The sequence below is a fragment of the Mobula hypostoma genome, chromosome 9 (genome assembly GCF_963921235.1).
Source record: "Mobula hypostoma chromosome 9, sMobHyp1.1, whole genome shotgun sequence".
NCBI lineage: Eukaryota > Metazoa > Chordata > Chondrichthyes > Myliobatiformes > Myliobatidae > Mobula > Mobula hypostoma.
In genome coordinates, this window is record NC_086105.1 from 46,602,090 (window position 1) to 46,622,298 (window position 20,209).

Sequence of the window (20,209 nt, forward strand, 5' to 3'; positions counted from 1 at the left end):
AGAACCTGCTTTTACTTCTCAGCATTGAGGATTCCATTAACTCTAATCAGATCACCCACTCCATTTGCAGAAATGCAGCCCAAACCAGCAGGAAACCTCCACCGTGCTTCACTGGTAGCTGCAGACACTCATCCATGTTGCATTCTAGCGCTTTCTACAGAGAAACTACCTTCTGTTTGAGCCAAAAAGTCCAGAGCACTTGCTGCCATTGTTCAGCACCCCAGTCCTTGTAGTTTTGTGTGTGCAGGTGCGTCTCTTGCTTTGTTTCCACTTTGGAGGAATGGCTTTCTGGCAGTAACTCTTCCATAAAGATCACTTCTGACAAGCATCCTTGGACTGTAAAGGGGTGCACCTGGGTTCCAGTGGTTTCTGAGAGTTTGAAGTATCTCTCGTCTGCTGCACTCAATTTCTGTAAGTGACCGCTGCATTTCTGGTCCTCAACCTTGCCCGTTTCTTTGTACTTCCTCAGAAGAGCTTGGACAGCACATCTTGCAACTCCTGTCTGCTGCAAAATTTCTGCTTTTGGGAGTGACCTTGCTGATGCAGGATGACAGTCTTTGTGTCTTGTTGCTATGCTTACTCTTGCCATGGTGTTTGAATTGATGATTTGAATCTTAAACTGTTACACTGACGCATCTGCCATACTCTCACCTTTTAGTTTGGTTGTCCTTCATCCAGTTTGATTCCTTCTGCACCCATTTCTGTTTCAATTAATCAGTTTAGTTCCTTCAACTCATTATGTCATTGATCATTAGCACCTGCCTGATATCTTTGTTTAGTCAAGTTTTTATTTGAAAACTCATCTTTAACAAAATACAAAACAATTCTTTGTAACTTCATTTTGCAAAATGAATGTTTGGAAATCTAAAATTTGCTTTTTTCTACTGACACACTAATGCAGAAGACCAAAGATAAACATCAAAAACAAAATTTATATACAAAATCTTGGGTACCTAAGACTTTTGCACAGTACCATATATAAGATTTGAAAGTGAATTAATAGTTCGGACAGGATCCAATTAAATAGCAATGCATCTCAATAACCTGTTTGGCTTCACCCACTCATACAGTTTATCCAATGTACCTCTTCCTTTCAAAGCATCAATGGCAAACTACATTTAGGACACGTTGTACTCTATTCACAATTCTTCAACCCAAACTCTCTGCCTACATTATATATTTCTGTTTCTCTTACTACCACTGTGAAGTGCCATGATGCATTCAAGGCACATTGTGGACATGCGAGTCATTCTTTCTGTGGGCCCTGCAGGCAGCTGTGGGCGAAACTTGAGAATGGACAAAAGCAGTACACTGTTCATGCTGCTGAGGTTAGAGAGGGCATAACCACGCAATGGTGGCCTAGACTGCATATTTATGAATCCCTGCAAACTGAGAATCACAGAGAACAAAAGTCAGGATCAACCTGCAAGTCTAATGCTTCAATGAAGATCAACTGTGCAAGGTGCAGATAAAGGCCATTTGGCCCACTGGGTCCATGCCAGCACTGAAGGAAGCAATTACATTAGTCCCATTCTTCCACTCATTTCCCTATACCCCTACAGCCTATTCTCTCTCTGACATGTCCACCCACTCCTCTTTGCTGCTTTTGCCACTAATCTACACGACGAGATATTTTTCAGCAGCTAATTAGCCTGCCGGTATTTTGATGGGATGTGAGGAGAAACCAAAGCTTGGGAAACTCACGCAGTCATAGAAACTATGCGCAAAAGCCACACAAACAAAACCCAAGGTCGGGGTTGAACCTGGGTCCCCAGACAGATGAGCACCAAATACTATGTTGCCATGGTGCTTCTATTAAAGCAGAACGAAGTTCCAGATGGATCTATCAATGGCACACTAACATACAACTGTCACAACCCTTTCCCTATAACTATACCAATGAATCATCAGTCACAGCTTCATTCCAGATCCACTTCCACCTTGCCCTTCCTTCATTAATCAAAGTGAATCCTGGTCCTGGCAAAGACCAGTTCCTGCTCTTCAGTGTTTAAGGCATCCGTTAGTCTTGCGAGACCATGGATCTGCGCCTGGAAAGTCTTCACTCTCCAAGTCGCAGGCCTCGGCAAGGTTGTATGGAAGACCAGCAGGTGCCCATGCTGCAAGTCTCCCCTCTCCATGTCACCAATGTTGTCCAAGGGAAGGGCATTAGGACCCATACAGTTTGGCACCAGTGTCATCGCAGAGCAATGTGTGATTAAGTGCCTTGCTCAAGGACACAACACGTTCCCTCGGCTGGGGCTCGAACTCACGACCTTCAGGTAGCTAGTCCAATGCCTTAACCACTTGGCCACGTGCCCACACTAGTGTAGAAACGACACAATCTAACAACAGCCTTCCTCATGCCGCAAATGCAGCAATTCTTACTCATAAGGCACCATGGCTACTTTACCCTGAATACCACCATCCTCCCCCACCACCCACCCCCCACAAGCATCCTCTCTTCCTCTCTACAATTTACCCTTTATCAGACTTGCCTATGCAAAACACAATCTTCACTTCCAAAATAAGATGTTATCCTCATATGCCCAAACCAATTCCATCCGTAATCCCTTAGTCTTTTAGCTAATGAATACAGTGAACTGAAAAGCTAAAGAATCTTACGCTATCCTAGTTCCAAAGACACAAGAAGAGATGGCATCTGAAGCTTGGTGACTTGAATGAACCCAAGTACCATTGGTCCTTCTTCCCCTGACAGCTAATCTGTTATTTAATTCCACCTTTGAACCTCAACTCACCTGTTCCTACAAACCAGCAGATTATATACAGACCCAAAATGCCAATCTGAAGAATATTAGCATATCCATCTGTACAAGGGTCGAGGGTTTCAGATGCACTCCAAGAGTCGTCTTAAACGTTTCTTGCATAGACTAATCTTTCACTGAAAAAAAGTTATATCAAGTCCACATCTGGTCTTCCACACGGGTATAACAGATATCAGGGAAATATTCAGTAAAAAGCAGAAGAATGTTCCAAAAGATCAATACAATCCCTTCCCCAAGCCAAAATCAGTCAGCAACATCCATTGTCTTGCTGCTATTTACTGACTATGTTACAAGAATAGCTACTGTTTAAAAAGAAAACATTTCATTGTCATGAGATTTGGGGTGGAATTGATTTTAAAGTAGGTATGCATGAACTTCTTTATCGTAACAAGTTTTGCCATCTCCAAAGTTCTAACAGCACAGAGCAATATTATATGTAGAGTAAGACTTACCAATAAAATCACTACACCCGTCTTCTTTGACAGCAGATTTCCATTACCTTTAAATCTTTTCTTTCTATCCTACAGTCCTCTCCAAATCCAGCAATACAGCAGTTTCTTCAACCTTAGGTTTTGATATAAAATGCAAAAGATACCACAGAGAATAATAGGCTTCTCCCTTGTGCTCTGTTCAAAATTTATACCTCAACCAACATTATTGAAGACACGCGTCACTGATCCGATTGCTCTTTGTGGGAGCTTACTGGGCACAAATTTCCTAATACATTATAATTGTAACTATATTTCCTTGCCTATAGAGCACTTTGGGACAAACTGGGAATGTGGAACATACTATTGGCATGAAAAAAAAGTTTTCTTTAATCAGTCAGGAGAGACCAATATTTAACTGATGACTCCCTTTTAAGCCATTATATCTAATTACTGCATGGAAAACTAGTGATTTATCAAATGCAATTGCTTAGTTAAGCTTACAGGTTAATGAGACATATATTTGTTTTGTTGCAGAAATGTATGCACTAAGCTTAAAATTTAGGACTATTAAACATTATCCATGTTTAACATTTAGGAATGTTGGCTGACAGAATGAGGGAACTGGGAAATCAAAGTCCAATGACTCTCCTTAATTTATTTAATTAAAAAAGTAAAACCAAATACTTGATAGACACAGAAATAATTTAAAATGAAATGAGCAAAGTCACATTGCAGCATTAAGGGCTAAATTAAGAAGTGAGTAAGAAAACCAGTGGAGCTGAAGAAATTTATGAAGGAAGGAAAAATATTTTATGATACTTAAAGGACTTCATGATTATTTTTGTTTCTAATTAAATACCCAGAGTATCCTTTCTTTGCTTGTCTAATGAAATACAAGTGCTGGTGCTAAGCATCAGATACATCAGTGTCATGAAGCAGATGAGGCTCCTCTGAGACTGGTGAGATCCACAGGTATAGTTTTCATATGCCATGAGAATTTAAAACAAATTCAAAGAAATTTCAAAGTAAATGTATTACCTAATTACAGATACTGTCTCCATATGCTAACCTGGGATTCATTTTCTTGCAAGCATTCACAGTAGAGCAAAGAAATACAATAGAATCAATGAAAAACCACAGAGAAACAATGACTTACAACCAACGTGGAAAGACAAACTGTGTGTGCAAATACAAAAATAACAATAGTACTGAGAGCATGAATTGTAGAGTCCTTATGCTGATGGCTGTAGAGAATTGTAGAGGAACCTGATGGCTGAATATATGTTCCTGAACCAGGTGGTGGAGGACTTAAGGCTCCTGTACCTCCAACTCAATGACAGCAGCGAGAAGAGATCATGATCTGGATGGTGGGGTTCCTTGATTATGGACGTTGCTTTCTTGCAGATGTGCTCTATGGTGGGGAAGGCTTCTCCTGTGATGAAATGGGTTGTATCTAGCAATTCTTTGTAGGCTTTTCTATTCTTTGCTATTGGTGCCCAAGTGGATGATAAGTAATATTCTACTTTAATTCACATTATACTTTCACTGTGCTCACCCCATCATTTGTTTCAGCTGATGTTTTACTTTCAGGAATCCTAAGCCTCATAATGGGGAACAGTAGCCAAGGTGGTTTGTGAATTATTTAGATCAGTTTCTCCATTGCAGACAGTGACCACACTTGGCCCAACCACAAATAAATAATCAAATTAATTTGTTATACCCCCTTCTAAACTTACCCAAAATTCTACTGGAAACACTAAACAACATATTTTTGAAGTTTAGCACCAGATTTAAAAAGCAAACAGAGCTTGTTGGGACTTCCAGCAGAGATTGAGATTGCAGGAAATTATTGATGGATTTTATCGCCATATTTAAAAAGCAGAGGCCTGTCAAGACATTCTGCAGACATTTAGATTGTTTGGGCAATTAGGTATTTGGCACGGGCCAATAAAAAGAAGTTATGTTTGAGTGAAGCAGCTATTATTGGAGTGGAACAGAGTTAGAGTGGGAAACTGAAGCTTCGTCTGAAGAGGCTTCGGCAAGAGAGGGAGAGGCTAGGTTAAGGTTTCTGCTGAGTTTGCATTTCTTTCTTTATTAGTGCCAACTTAGAGTCATCAGAATGGATCTACAGTCAATGGTGTACTCCCCTTGCAAGGCATGGAAGATCTTAGAGATTCCACTCTCCTTGATTGCTACATCTGTGAAAGGTGCATCTGGATACAGCTCCTTACAGACCATATTAGGGAAATGGACTGGATGACATTCACCTGATTTAGGAGAATGAAATAGTGAAACAGGAAGAGTTATAGGGAGGCAGTCTCACTGAAGTTACAGAAACTAAGTAGCTGGGTGACTGTCATAAGAGGGGAAGGGATTAGCCAGGTAGTCTAGAGTACAGGGGTTCCCCTCAACAACAGATATACCACTTTGGATACTGTTGGTGGGGGGAGAGGCGGTGGAGGGAAATGACATACAAGGGAAAAGCCATAGTGACCAGGTCTCTGGTAATGTGTCTGGTTCTGTGGCTTAGCAGGGAATGGGGAAGAGGAGAGCAGTGGTACTAGGGGATTCAACAGTCAGAGAAGTGTGAGACTCCCGAATGGTATGTGCCTCCCACGTGCCAGGATTAGGGATATCTCATATCCGGACAACAGAGGGTGAACAGCCAGTGGTCGTACATATTGATACCAATAACATAGAAAATGTGATGAGATCCTGAAGAGAGGAAATAGAGAACTAGGTAGGAAACTGAAAAGCAGGACCTCAAGGATGGTAATCTCTGGATTGCTGCCAGTGCACATACCAGTGAGGGCAAGGATAGGATAATATGACAGTTGAATGTCTAGCCGAAAAATTTGTGCAGGGGGAAGCACTTCAGATTTGTGGATCATTGGGATCTCTTCTGGAGAAGGTATGACTTGTACAAAAGGGAAGGATTCCAGCTGAACTTGAAGGGGATCAATATCCTTGCAGGCAGGTTTGCTAGAGCAGATGGGGATGGTTTAAACTAGTACGGCAGCAGGATGGGAACAAGATTGATAGATAGTTGATGAAGCAGTTGTTGAAAAGGTGGGTGTAGTGTGTAGAGAGACAGTGAGGAAGGATAGGCAGTGGACAGAGCATAATAGCAGTGAACTGCATGGTTGAAATGAGCTCACTTTAATGCAAGAAGTATCAGGAACAATAGTGATGAACTCAGAGCATGGGTCAGTATATGGAATTATGATGTGGTGGCCATTATGGAGACTTGGCTGTCACAAGGGCAGTGTAAGCTGCTGGATGTTCCATGGTATGGAAGTTTCAAAAGGGACAGCGTGGGAGGTAAAGAGGTAGGGGAGTGGCATTGCTAATCAGGAATATGCAGACAGAGAGAGGACATTATGGAGGGATTGTCCACTGGGTGGAAGCCAGAAACAGGAAGGGAGCAATCATTCTAGTGGGAGTATTTCCCCAAGAGCCACAGTGACACTGATGTGCAGATCGGGAGGAAGATACTAGAAATGTGTTTAAAATGACAGGGTTGTTATCATGGGTGATTTCAACTTCCCTAATATTAACTGGCACTTCCTGAGTGCAAAAGGTTTAGATGGGCAGAATTTGTCAGGTATTTCTAGGAAGGATTCAATGTGGACAAGCCAACATGAGGAGAGGAATATTGGATCTGGTAGTAAGCAATGAACTTGGTCAGGTATCAGATCTCTCAGTGGGTGAGCATTTCACAGACAGTGAATACAACTCTCTGACTTTTACCATAGCCTTGAACAGTGTTGGAAGCAGACAGCATGGGAAAGCATTTAATTGGGGAAGGGGGAATTATGATAATATCAGTCAGGAACTTGGGAGTATAAAACAGGAATGCACAACTGAAATGTGGATTTTTTTAGGGAGCATCTGCATGAGGTTCTGGATAAGTTTGTTCCATTAAGGCAGGGAGAGGATGAAGGAACCATGGTTGATACGAGATGTGAAAGATCCAGTCAAGAAGAAGGAAGTGAGGATCAGACAAGGCTCTTAAGAGTTATAAGATAGCAGGAGGAAGCTTAAAATGGAACTGGGAGAGCTAGAAGGGACAAGAGAAGTCCTTGGCATGTAGAATTAAGGAAAATTTCAAGGCATTCTACACATAGTACATGAAGAGCAGGAGGATGACTGGAGTGAGGATAGGACCAATCAGGCATAAAAAGGTAAACATATACTTGGAGTCAGTGAAAGGAGGGAGGTCCTTAATGAATACTTTGCTTCAGCATTCACCAGTGAGAGAGAACTTGACAAATCTGAGGACCACTGGAACAGACTAATATGCTGGAACAAGTCTAAGTTAAGAAAGAAGATGTACTGGACTCTTGAAAAACATTATGATAGGCAAGTCCCCAGGGCCAGATAGGATTGCCCCAGGTTACTACAGGAAGAGATTGCTGCACTTTGGTGATGACCATTGCACCCTCACTGGCCACAGGAGTAGTACAAGAATGGAAGGTTCAAATGTTATTCCTTCATTCAAGTAAGGGAACAGGGATAACACCAGTGAGTGTTGCACCAGTGGTGAGCAAACTATTGCAGAGGATTCTTAGAGGCAGGATTTAAGAGCATTTGGAGAAATACAGGGTGATTAGGGATAGCCAGCATGGCATTGTAAGGGGCTGATCATGCCTCATGAGCCTGATTGAATTCTTTGAGGATGTGACAAAACAAATTTGAAGTTAAAGCAGTAAGGCATTTGACAAGGTTCCCTGTGGTAGGTTAATTCAGAAAATCAGGAGGCATGGGATCCACAGAAATTAGGTCACATTGACTCAGAATGGCTTGCCCACAGAAGGCAGACTGTGATAGCAGATGGACCATATTCTGCCTGGTGGTCGATGACCAGTGGTATTCCACAAGGATCTGTTCTAGGAACCCAGCTCTTTGTGATTTTTATAATTGACTTGGCATCATCTTGTAGGTTACAACAGGGCATGGCCGGGATGCAAAAGTGGGCAGAAAAGTTGCAGATAGAGTTCAATACAGAAGGAGTGTGAAGTGATGCATTTTGGAAGGTTGAACTTGAATGAACTTGTACTCTGCCAACTTGTACTCCTTCCCCTCCCTCCATATTCTTACCTTGAAGTACTGTGTTCAGTTGTGGTCTCCTTCTTATAGGAAGGAGGTGGAAGTTTTAGAGAAGATGCAGAAGGGATTTACCAGGATGATGCTTGGATTAGATAGCATGTTTTATGAGATGAGCTGAGCGAGCTGGAACTATTCTCTTTGGAAGGAAGAAGAATGAGAAGTGACTTGGTATAGATGTACAAGATTACGTAGACAGCCAGGCAATTTCCTCCAGGGTGGAAATGGCTAATACAAGGATGTAATTTTAAGATGAATGGAGGAAAGTATAGGGGGTGGGAAAAGAATGTCAGAGGAAGGTTTTTTTTAAAAAAAAACGTGGAATGATAGGTGCATGGACCACGCTGACAGGGGTGATGGTCAAGGCAGATACATTAGGGACCCTTAGATAGGCACATAGATGAAATAAAAATGGAAAGATATGTGGGAAGGAAGGGTTGGATTGATCTTACAGTACTCAGCACAACAACATGGGTTGTACTGTGCTGTGTTCTATGTAAGTGTCAAAAGCTGATCAACATAGTTGAGGTTTGCCATCAAATCTTGGTCAGCTCTAATCCTGGTAAACAGCAGCTTTTGCAAATATGTTTGCTTTTTTAAAGATTTTTTTCTATCTATGCAGCTAATATTTTCTCATTGCCCCTGAATTTTCATTCAATCATGTACAACATACATTTGTTAAAAGGAGTCCAGTTGACCAGTCAGTTCCATGCTGCCTTGCATCAGATAAATATCATCATTGCCATTCCCTCCCTCTTTTTTTTAAATGCAGCTCAACAAATTAATTCTCTTCCATCTGCCCATCAATTCCCATTTGATTGTCTTTGCCGTTTATCTACACCAGGAGGTAATTTACAGTAGCCAACCCTCCAGTGTGCCTTTACAATTGAGAGTTAAAACAGAGAATCCAGTGGAAACCCATACAGCCAAGGGAAAAATATACAAAACTCTCAAAAACAGTAACAGGGGTCAGGGGTTCAATCCAGATCCCCAGAGCCATGAGGCAGCAGCTTAATTGTTGTGTCACTCTGACTTATTAAGAATTTGGTTAAGGGGCAAAGCCTCTGGACCCAACCATATATTTTCATGTTCCTTGTATTCAGCAACCCTGATACATTTCTCTCCTTTTAGATTCCTGGTATTAGCTAGAGGATACCCAATACCCCATGTCAACAACAGGCAGATTGCAATTGTGAGAATAGTCAATTCTTGGACCACACCCATCAATATACACAGTCCAACTGTGCTTATTTGAAATTAGCTCCAAGCAATCGGGGTTTAAATGGGAGAAGATGGTGAAGGACAAATGTACATTTACTCTCTGAAGGGTGGAATACAACAGAGTGGACAAGCAGCAGCAACTGGAGATGGGTTTCAGTAACAAACACCATCACTTGGCACCTCATCTTTACACAGTTTCCTTAAATACCACTTTCAAAGTTCCCCTTCCATAAAAGTGGAATCTAGAAATGCAATGTCAATCAAAAAAACAGAAAAGTCAAATAATATTGATAACTACACATCAAAAATATAGACTAAACTTTTGAGTAAATATTTGTCGCAAAAATTGAAAAAGATGTTGGTATAACAACCGGATTTATTTCTCTCTCTCTCACACACACACACAGTCATCAATGTAAGGGGTTGCTTTTAAAATGTGTGGATCACTCTCCAGTTGATAATCGTTCTCCTTCTAGCGTGCTGGAGCAAAAACCCAGTGCGTTACTAACATACTAACACACACCCGAGTGAGAATCTGTCTCACACATATTTATAACACAAACGTGCAACCTCCGTATGTCCGTGACCGAGTTTTTTTCCCGTCAGATTTTGAAATAATCGTATAAAATGTTTCAATTGTCGATTATTTTTCATCTTATATGCGGGTTATGTCAATTTATTAACCTTGAAGAAAGGCAGCAATTACTCTGACAGGAAGGCAAGATTATTTTAAGAGATTCGCTGCAGCGTCCAGTCGAGGCGTCACCTTGGTGGCGGGACGCCGCATTTTCTGCATTTTTAACAAAGTGAATTAAATGAAAACAATTGATTTTAAAAGCCTTGTATTGATGGGTTTCCCTAGAGTTTTAACCGACGTGTAACTTTGAAGGTTTTTCAAGCAGTACTCAAGTGACAAAAAAAGAGCGCGATTAGAATGAAATGATCAGAGATACACGCTTTCAAATTGCTGTAGATCCACTAGCTTTAACCGTGAAAATGGAAAATACCACTAGTTTCTCTAACCGGCTGTTCCACACCCTCTCCATTACACTTACCGAGAGCCGGTTCTACACCGACCGCTTCAGCACCGTGCAGCACACCTGGATCCTAGGCTCTCTCAGCGCCTCGCGCTCCGCCCCTGATTGACAGCTGGTCCCAAGCCAGCGGCGGCCCCGATTGATCAACCTCCTTGTCAATCAAGGACACACGAGCCTACCAGTTTCGCGCTGTGGTGCAAAGGTGGGGCGGGGCTGCTTTGGCCGGTCCACCCGCTGCGGCAGCAGCTCGTTGGCTGCATCAGCATCGGAGTGTCCCGGACTGGGGGTAGTCGCAGTGTGAGGCAACGATACATGCACCAACCCTGCCTCTCTGTACCGGCTCCTCGACACATTCCCGTTTGCAACCCTCCCTAACTAGATACTTACCCCCGCACTCCCTGCAAACTACTACTATTCCTCGTAACAGCCCCGCCTACCTGTTCTAGCTCACAACCCCCTCTCTCCCTGTTTTGGACACTTACCCCAATAGCAGAACCTATGTACTAGCCCCATCGGTCGGCAACGGCAACAGCACCGCCCCACCTCTGTCCTTCCCCCTGCAACAACAGTACCGCCCCTGTCCGCGACTACCCCTTCCCACCCTGTCACCGGCAACGGAGTAGCGTGGAAAAATTCCAACGGTGCACGATGCAATGGGTGAGATGCAGGAGGGTTGCCCTTGAAACCTAGCCGCCTCCGTCCTTTGCGGTCACACCTGCACTGCGGAGTGGATGCGGACAAACCCGGGGAGCAGAGCTGTCTCTTGCTCTCGGGGCTCGCCCCCTAGCAACCCAAGCATTATGCAGCTGACGGCAGGAGAAACTATTACTCTAATTTTTATACTATATCGCAGCTCTCTCTGTGGCAGTCGCCCCTCCTGGAAAATAAACCCAATTAGCAAGAGGGAGTAACTTCAGATTTAGTGAGTCGTGCCCCCGAGAGTTTCCAGGTGATCACTGTGGGGTGAGTGGGGAATCGACGGTCAGTTTGCAGGGGACGACCGTGGGATCAGCAACCCCCTCGCCCAGCATCTTGGGAGTGCGGGGTAAAACAGAACAAAAGAATAGACCATGTAAAACCATGCACAATTCTGTCAAGGTAGTGATTGTATCACAGCAACATGTTGCTAGGAGCAACAGCAGAAAGGAAGCAATTGGGCAACAGTGTCCCTCTTGAGAAAACAATTCACAAGCAGCAGCATTTTCATGCCCTTAATATATTTTGATAATACGGGTCAATTATGCGCAACATTATAATGAGGGCCTACACTGAGAGCACACAGAACCCCCATATTAGTGCCCCCACCTCACAAATTACTCACACATGCAATGACTCCATTGGCCACCCACCAGCTGCCCCATCTGCGGATGGGTCTGCTGTTTCCCTATTGGCCTCTGCCAGTCTGGAGAGCAACAGAGTGATCCTTGATCCAATGGGAATGTTATCAACGTGGCTGAGAAACTGAACCTCGGAACAATGTTGTTGTATCGGTGACGTTGATGATCATTTTTCACAGGTACAAGCCACACTGGCGATTACTGCTCATCCTTCTTACGTGGGAGCAGATACCAGCCTTTTAACTTCTTGAGCCTGCCTGGCCATTTAATGAGATTGTCAACTCATAGAGTATGGAAACAGCCTCTTCAGCCCATCAGGTCCATGTTGCCTATCAACCACCTGGATCCTACACCAATTCCATTTAGTTTCCCCCAACGTTTTCCACTCACCTACACAACAAGGACAATTTACAACAGAGCAATTAACCTACCAAACCACACTTCTCTGGTCTGTAGATGGAATGCAGAGCATCTGGAAGAAACCCATACGGTCACATGGAGAATGTCCAAACTCTGCACAGTCAGCATCAGAGATCAGGATTGAAACTGGGTCACTGAGTTGTGGGGCAGCAACGCACCTCTTTGCACCATTGTGTTGCACGCAGAGATCAGGATCATCTGTGGCATAACATCTTGATTTACCCCACGTCCCCTTATACTGTTTGTTAAGAAAAATCCATCAATGCTGGAGCAACACACGAACAGTGATGGAGGAACTCAGCAGATCAGGCAGCATCTGTGGAGAGTAATACCCAGTCAATGTTTCAGGCTGAGACCCTCCATCATGACTGGAAAGAAAGGGGGAAGAAGCCAGAATAAGAAGATGGGGGGGAGGTGGGAGTTAGTAGTACAAGTTGGCAAATGATAGGTGAGGGGGTAATGTGAGGGGTAGGAAAGGGGAAATGAATGGGGAAACTGGGAGGTGATGAGTGGAAGATGTAAAGGGATGAAGAAGAGAGGACAGTACACCATGGGAGAAGGGGAAGAAGGAGGGCACTAGAGAGAGGTGAGGAGAAAAGAAGGGGTAAGGGGAGAGACAGCATAGGGAATGGAAAAAGAAAGAAAGGGGAAGGGGGAGAAATTACCAGAAGTTAGAGAAATTGAAGTTCAAACTATCAGTTTTAATCTATCAATCTATCAAATTTTAAATCTATCTGTGTTAGATTTAAAATTAAATGCTGAATTGATCTACAACAATACTGTTTGTGGAAGTGAGCCTAAATTCCATATAAGGATAAAATCTCCCTATTTTAATTTGGTTATTGGAAATTGGTTTATTATTATCACAAGTGCAAAGCTTTGCTTGCATGTTGCCCAAACAGATAATTCCAAAACAAAAACAAATTAAAAGTAAAAACACAGAGCTAGGAGTAACTGTATGCATTTTGATTTTTACTTTAGTGAGATATGCACTTCTGATGTGGTGGCATAATGATGTATGCCATTCACTTACTTTTACACATCACCCATAATGAATTATTTAAATGAATAAGAATGCATACTCAAACAATATATTTACATTATTACTTAACAATTACTGAAATATTAAATGCATAGCACTCCTCCCTGCTTAGCTATAAACTCCAACTCAATATAGATTGCGCCACAAATATATACACAGTATATGATGTAATACAACTACTATATAGACATCTTGGGTAGTGGGGTGAAGATTCATCTCTACCAAAGGAGGTATATGGTACTTCTTCCCTCTGCTAACCTGCAGGTCACCCTTGGACAAGGTGTAGCACCAAGGTCACGTGAAGCCATGGGACTAGGTGGTGGATGGTCATATGAGCAGCTGGTGCAATCACAAATCTTAATTATGTGACCACTGACACCAGGCAGACAAACTCTGAAGGGTATTGATAATTGCTGAGGTCACCTGTCTTGTAAAGACACTGCCCAGAAGAAGGCAATGGCAAACCATTCTGTAGAAAAATTTGCCAAGACCAAATATTGGTCATGGATAAGACCATAATCGCCCACATCATATGAGATGGCACATAATGTTGATGATGATATAGACATCCGCAGCAAAGTAAAATTCAAATTGTCTCATTCATGCCTAAAGATTTAATCGCTGTAGAGGATTCCTTACTCTTGTCAGATAGTGTCTTCCCTGACAAAGATGTCACTCTGCTTGGCAAATGAGACTTGTGGATGTGAAAACAATTTAAGGTTCTAGGCTGTCCTCCATCGTGGCTGCAGGAGTTGACTCTGGGACTGCAGGAAGTGGTACTGACAGATCTCGACATGTTTCTACTGGACTTTTTAGCATACCATTGCAAACTTCGTTGGATGATGTGGATCATAATGTGTGAGGACAGTATCTGACATCACCATTTCCTTTACTTTTTCGAAAGCTACCTCACACTGCTTTGTCTGTTGTTATTTCTTCACAACATGTAGAAATGAATTCAATGGATGGAGCACATTAGCCAGGATTGGCAGGAACCTGTTATAGTAATTGACAAATCCTCAGAAGGACCACAGCTGTGGCATATCTTTTGGCCTTGGGCCATCCACTACTGCCTAAATTTTCTCAGCACACTTACGTAATTCTTGTGTGTCACTGGTGTGACCACAGAAGGTGATGCTTGGTTTAAAGAATTCACACTTATTGTGTCATGCTCTGAGCCCATAATCTTCTAATCTTTTTAACACTGGTTTAAGATTTTGGGGATGTCCCTTGTCATCCTCAATGGTAACAGTGATATCATCCAGGTAACACTGAGTGCCTGGACAGCCTTGCAGCACCTAGTCCATAACCTCCTGTCAGAGTGCATATGCAGATGCTACTCTAAAAATAAACCTACTGTAGTGAAACCCTTTGTGAGTTTTATGGTGAGAAACACTTTGGACTCTTCTTCCATCTCCATCTGTAAGTACGCATCAGCTAAAATCCACTTTGCTGAAATGTTTTCCTCCAGAAAGATTTGCAAAGATATCCTCTACCCGAGGCTGAGACTATTGATCTACTTTCAGTTCTGGTTTGATGGTGACCTTAAAATCAGTACAGATCCTGACAGACCCATTCTTCTCAGCTACTGGGACCACTGGCATTGCCCATGGGCTCCAGTCAACCTTGGAAAGAATTCCTTCAGCCTCCATGCAGTCTAGCTCACTGGCTACTTTATCATGAAAGGTATATAGAACCGGACAGCCTTTGTAAAACTTGGCTGAGGCATTTTCATTTAACAATATTTTTACTTGATAAGTTTGATTTTTTTAATCCTTTCTTAATTCTCTGTCAGTTGTATCAATTACAGGGGATGTGGCATGCAAATGGTGGATGGATCTCCAATCAAGTTGCAGTTGTCTCAGCCACTCACAACCCCACGATGCTGGTCCTCATATTTTTACCATGTACAAGCCCAATATAGCTTGTTGGTTGATGTATTTTACTGTTACAAATGTCATTCCCACAGGAGTTACCTTTTCGTGAGAAAAGATATATGAGACGTCAGGGAGGGGTAGCACCTCTGATATGAAGACCTGTCACACATTCCGAGGTAGGTCCTCCAACTTTGGCCCCACCTGGCACTCAACTCTCACATGTGGCTCCAAGTCAGCTGTTTGCGTGTGACAGAGACCACAACTCGAGCAACGGCTTTGACAGGCTGGCCAAACCAGATGAGAGTAGCTGTGAGGGTTTTTTTTTTGAACCCTTAATGACTTTGGGCTTGTCTACCCAAATGATATGAAGACTGGATTCAGCAGACTTCAGAGGATATCACCAGCTTATTGAACGGGCAAGAAGGCATTTCCCAGCTCGCGTTGTGGAGCACGAAGATAATGGCAAGACCTGTAGAACGCCATGGTCATTCACTGATCATCTTGTCAACTTTCATCTTGCCACTGGATCCAGATAGACTAGAACGAGAGAGTGAGATTGACAACCTCCCTCACTTCAATCAAACTCACGCGCAAGTTATGACATCCAAATCCAAGTCCTTTGGCAATGGGTGAGCGACAAAGCAACAGGTGAGGGCACACTGGAAGCTGTAGCCACGGACCTGCACATGGGCGCCTCAGGCCAATGGGTTGTTTTTCATTGACGAAGTAGCAGCGGAACTTGGCAGCCACCTGAGTGGCTGAGCAGCCCTTTTCAGGACCAGGCTGTTCACTTCCTTAGTATGAGGAAGGAGCCAAAAAAGGTTCCCTAAACATTGTCGACTTAACTCAACCCTGGTCAGCAAACTGTGTCTGGCAGGGATCCCACTTGAGTAGTCGAAATCAAAGAAATCGAACAAAAGTGACACAGCTCAGAATTGGCACATGAAAGGCGTGAACCTTAAAAGACAACATTAAGTCTGGCAGACCAGAGAGAAGAATTGCCTTGGAGGTAAGAGAACTGAAGAGGTACAAGATTGATATCGCAGTTCTCTCTGAGGCCTCTCCATATAGACCAGAAGTATCCCAATGAGTGTCTGAAACTGAAGAAGTAGATGATGTGGTAAGGAGGTCTCAAAGAATCAGGAGACCCCCAGATAGGCTACCTATGTAGCACCAGTGGAACAGAGTGCTATGGTTATCCCCCTAGTGAGATATGTCACTACCCTTTACAACTGGATTGGAGGTGCTGACATCACAAAATTCCTTTGAAAGTGGTGTTAATGAGCTGACAAATTATTTCAAGGTCATGAGGACATGACTATTTTGGTGGGGGAGGTGAGTAATGCCCTGGTTCATATTTTTTACTGTTACACTGTATGTATTTCATTTTGGCAGTTCTGTGAGAGCTGCTTGTTTTCAGCTTACTCTGTGTTCAGCTTATGTTTGGGTTGCTGTTGAAGATAAAAGATGAGGAGAAATGTGTGCCATACAGTTAGGATAATTGAATTGAAGGGAGGTTTCTCTGGTGAGGGACACTAAGGTTGGGCTTGGGGCTTTTGTCCAAGAGGAGATGAAGAGGGAAGATGCTGGAGAGAAGAGGGCATAGGATTCGACCCGGAGCAGGGCCATAATTCAATGAAACCCAGGGTGAGATCAATTAAAGATCAGTGACTTGGAAAAACTGTGAGCTCCAACTTGTGCACACTGGACAGTTTTGTTAAAATGGGCCCTTTTCTTTTTTTTTGTTCTTTTCTTTAGTAACCCTTCTGTCATATTAAGAGTTATAAAGATAAATCTTTTAATCGTATGCGGTGTACTGTCTGTTATTTTGTGGCACTAATTTGTAACAGCGTAGCGAATTACACAGCATCCACACAAACAGGGGGTTTGGGGTGGGAACGCACCTCAATCCCACAAGTTTGGCAGGGCTGGAGGTTGTCTTCCCTAGACTTAAACAGTCGAGGAATCCGGGGTGTTTCTGATGCAAGACTCTTGGATGTGCAAAAAAGGCTGATGAGATTCAGCGCTACACTGATCTACATGACTCGAAAAGATTCTTTGATGCTATCAAAACAGTGTATGGCTCTCAGCCTTCTGAAACCTTGCCCCTCCTAAGCACAGATGGCACCGCACTCTTTACTGAGAAGGCCAAGATTCTGGACAGATGGGTGGAGTGTTTTGAATCTGGGCTGAACAGGCCTTCCACCATTAACAAGGAAGCAATTGATCATCTCTTTCCAATATTTTTATTCATTTCTACATAGAAGAATACAGAGTACAAGAAAGTATATATAAAAGGTTAAAAAAGATTTTTAAAAACTACCAATTACATTATATCTATTCATAATAACAATCTCATTACCCCGTCTTAATGTATGTAAGTTAATCAATAGTTCTATTGAAATATACTAATTTATTACAAAAAAAGAGTCTAACCCCTACCAAGACCGAAGCTGTTTATTAAGGAGAAAAGAAGGTAAAATACCTTCTCATATAATAAAAACTAATAATAGCCAACATCTGAATTTAAACAATGAATTGAAGGTTTTGAAAGTTTTGAAAATAATCCAGAAAAGGTTCCCACAGTGTCTGAAAGTCTTGATGAGATTCAGAAATTGAACAACGAATTTTCTCTAAATCTAAGCATGATATAACGTCGCATAACCATTGAGCATGAGTAGGAGGAAAAACATCTTTCCATTTAAACAAAAGCATCCTCCTAGCTGTAAGAGAACTAAAGGCCAAAGTATGTAAATCAGATGTCTTCAGCTTGATATCTTGTCCTGCAACAATACCGAATAGGGCCATCAGAGGATTAGGCTTAAAATTGACTTTGAAAAGTAAAGAAAAAGTTTGAAAAACTTCCTTCCAATATTTTTCAAGACACGGACAAGTCCAAAACATATGAATTAATGGAGCTTCTCCATTATTACATCTGTCACAGTAGGAAGATATATCCAAATAAAAACGAGATAGCTTATCGTTAGTCATAAGGACTCTATGTACCACCTTAAATTGTATGAGGGAATAGTGAGCTCATAGCAATGAAGTATTAACCAGTTTAAAAATTTCATTCCAAGTTTCCTCAGATATTGATGTCTGTAAATCTTGTTCCCAGAGATTCTTAATTTTGTCTAAAGGAATATTCCTCGTCTCCAGTAACATACCATAAATATTAGATATTGAACCATTATGAAAAGGTGTCAAATTAAAAATTACGTCCAGTAAGTTCTTATCTGAGCTTATAGAAAATGTGTATAATTGAGATCTTAGAAAGTCTCTAATTTGTAGATAGCTAAAAAAGTGAGTTTTAGGTAAGCTATATTTAGCTGATAATTGCTCAAATGAAAAAAGATTTCCTCCAACAAACAGATCCCAAAAACATTTAATACCCAACCTGTCCCATTCTTTAAAAACTAAATCAGTCATGGAGGGTTTAAAAAAATTAGAATAAGTGGGACTTGAAAGGGAAAATCTCAATAAACCAAAATATTTTCTAAATTGTATCCAGATCCTCAGAGTATGTTTAACTATTAAATTATCAGTTATAAAGGAAGTGAGTATCCAAGAAGAGAAATCATAGAAAATTTATTAACAGATTTAGCTTCTAAAGAAACCCATACTGGACAGTCTACACGATTAATATAATATAGCCAAAACGTAAGCTATCATATATTAACTGCCCAGTAATAAAACCTAAAATTAGGTAAGACTAAACCTCCAGACTTCTTAGATTTTTGAAGATGAACTTTATTTAAACAAGGGCATTTATTTTTCCATATATAGGAAGATAAAATAGAATCAAGAGAGTCAAAAAAGGATTTAGGAAAAAAAACAGGAAAAGCCTGAAAAAGATATATAAATTTAGGTAGAATATTCATTTTAATAGAATTAATTCATCCAATCAATGATACTGAAAGAGGTGACCAATTTAATGATATCCTTTTTACACGGTTCAATAAAGTAAGGAAGTTTTCTTAAACAGGTGTTTGTAATTCTTAGTGACTGTTACACCCAAATAAGTAAATTGATTCCTTACAATTTTAAAAGGGAGATTAGTATTAATTGATACCAGATTATTTAAAGGAAATAGTTCACTCCTATGTAGGTTCAATTTATAACCTGAAAACTGACTAAAAGGGGACAGTAAAGAAAGTACGCAAGGTAACGAGGTCTCAACCTTAGAGGTAAAAAGCAATATATCATCAGTGTAAAGCAAGATTTTGTGAGTAATACCTCTCTTTAAAATTCCACAGATATGATTAGATTCTTGAAAAGCAATGGCAAAGGGTTCTCAAGCTAGATCAAAAAGCAAAGGGCTCAACGGACAACCCTGTCCAGTTCCACGGTGAAGTTTAAATGGTTTGGAATTTTGAAAATTATTAAGAACCCAAGCAGAAGGAGATAGATAAAGTAATTTAATCCATTGAATAAAATCTGGTCCAAAATTAAATTCTTTCTAAGGTTTTAAATAAATAATTCCATTCAACCCGATTGAAGGCCTTCTCAGCATCTAGGGATATCACACATTCCGATATCTCCTGAGGAGAAGAGTAAATAACATTTAATGCACGGCGTATATTAAAATTGGATTGTCGGTTTTTAATAAATCCAGTCTGATCATCAGAAATAATAGAAGGTAAAATATTTTCTATCCTACGAGCCGGAACTTTAGAAAGAATTTTGGTATCAACATTGAGTAATGAAATTGGCCTATATGAAGAGCATTCAGTTGGGTCCTTGTTTGTATTTAGGATAAGCGAAATAGAAGCTTCATAAAAAGATTGAGGCAAACTACCAAATTTGAAAGAATCCAAAAAGACTAATTGTAACTGCGGTATAATTAATGAAGTAAAAGCCTTATAAAATTCTCCAGAAAATCCATCTGGACCCAGAGCCTTCCCCAAGTGTAATGAATGTATTGCCTCAGTGATTTCCTCATAAGAAATGGGTTG

At 41.4% G+C, this 20,209-nt stretch overlaps 1 protein-coding gene across 1 annotated transcript in view; it reads right to left on the reverse strand.

Moving 5' to 3' along the window:
- The window catches only part of LOC134351697 (contactin-1-like), a 752,292-nt gene extending 741,650 nt beyond the window's left edge, over positions 1–10,642 (reverse strand). Inside the window, exon 1 of the mRNA XM_063058216.1 lies at positions 10,597–10,642. The gene's annotated coding sequence lies outside the window, so the exon portion shown is untranslated. The remainder of the gene's footprint in view (positions 1–10,596) is intronic.
- Between the last annotated feature and the right edge of the window lie 9,567 nt (positions 10,643–20,209).